A 2,031-nucleotide genomic window follows, 5' to 3' on the forward strand; every position below is an offset into this window, starting at 1 on the left:
TGTTTGCATGAACATATTATTGGTTTAGTGTTGTGATGGTGAACACTCAAAATAAATACATCAATGACGTACACTGACACTGAGTGTTTATGGAACTGGGAGTGAAGGAGTGTAAAGTGCGACATAGCAGTATGGGGAAACGGGCATAACTTAATGATACTTATTCGTAAAACTGTACTGGAGGCTCGTGATCTCCGGGCCCTTAAACGTCACTGCACCTCAAACAGGAATGCCACCGTCAAGGAAATAACAGAATGGGCTCAGGAATACTCCCAGAAAGCATTGTCAGTGAACACAATCCACCGTGCCATCCGCCGTCGCCAGCTGAAACTCTACAGAGCAAAGAGGAAGCCATTTCTAAGCAAGCTCCACAAGCTCAGACATTTGCACTGGGCCAGGGGTCTTTTAAAATGGAGTGTGGCAAAATGGAAGACTGTTCTGTGGTCAGATGAGTCACGATTTGAAGTTCTTTATTGAACACTGGGACGCCATGTCATCCAGACCAGAGAGGACAAGGATAACCCAAGTTGTTATCATCGCTCCGTTCAGAAGCCTGCATCACTGGTGGTATGGGGTTGCATGAGTGCTTGTGGCATGGGCAGCTTGCATGTCTGGAAAGGCACCATTAATGCAGAGAACTATGTTCAGGTTCTAGAACAACATATGCTCCCATCTAGACGTCATCTCTTTCAGGGAAGACCCTGCATTTTTCAACAAGATGATGCCAGACCACATTCTGCAGCAATCACAACATCATGGCTACGTAGGAGAAGGATCCGGGGACTGAAATGGCAGCCTGCAGTCCAGATCTTTCACCTGTAGAGAACACTGGCGCATCATAAAGAGGAAGGTGTGACAAAGAAGGCCCAAGACGATTGAACAGTTAGAGGCCTGTATTAGACATGAATGGGAGAGCATTCCTATTTCTAAACTTGAGAAACCGGTCTCCTCTGTCCCCAGACGTCTGTTGAGTGTTGTAAGAAGAAGGGGGGATGCCACACAGTGGTAAAAAATGGCCTTGTCCCAACTTTTTTGGGATTTGTTGACACCATGAAATTTTGAAACAACATATTTTTCCCTTAAAATGATACATTCTCTCAGTTTAAACTTTTGATCTGTGATTTGTGTTCTATTCTGAATAAAATATTAGATGTTGGCTCCTCCACATCATTGCATTCAGTTTTTATTCACAATTTTAGTGTCCTAACTTTTTTGGAATCCAGTTTGTATGTATAATAACTTAGATGTTCACTCTCAGAAAAAAAGGTACGGTCGATGTAGAATATTGGTCACTAAATGTACAAACTGTGTAAATATACCTTTTAAAGGTACAACAGTGTTTAAAAGTCCAGTTTTGTTCCTTAAAGGTGTATTACATTATCTTCTCTGGAAGGAGAGCTCTTTCATTATAGAACTGTGCCATATAAAAAACATAATAAAAGTCCTGGAGATAGTCCGGGGCGTATGTAATCAACAGTTTTAAAATCTACAATTATAATAAATTAAGGTTCAATTATGTTCACGTGATTTTTACGGTAACGATAAAAATGAATTTTGATAGGTCTGTTTTTACAAATACTAAACTAAAACTTAAATGTTTGGATCCAGGTCATATCTACAGCTTTTAAACTTCTCAAATGCCTCACTTGAAGCCAAGGCGGCGGATCTCCTGATCTGTAAATCACGCGCGGCCACAGCTGCGGGGTGAAATGAGTTGGAGATCAGCGGCTCATGGAACGTCACAGCCGTTCAAATCAAAACACTGGAGAGTTCTAAACCGTTCGTTTTACTCCAGACGGTGTTTAAAGAGGTGGAGCTCGAGCACTTCGGGTTTTCTCTCTTCTGTTGAGAGTAAAATGTATAATAGAGGCTATAAAAGTGCCTGAGGGCTTGAGTATTTTATATTTTATACATTATTTATGTTAACTGTGAGCCTTGTGAAAAAATCTTGTGAAAATACTGATTTATTTCTGATTTATTTCTGATGTGAAGTATTAAATACACAGCAGAGATTATGACAAAAATATGGTT

This window comes from Hoplias malabaricus, chromosome 12 (assembly GCF_029633855.1).
Source record: "Hoplias malabaricus isolate fHopMal1 chromosome 12, fHopMal1.hap1, whole genome shotgun sequence".
Lineage (NCBI taxonomy): Eukaryota > Metazoa > Chordata > Actinopteri > Characiformes > Erythrinidae > Hoplias > Hoplias malabaricus.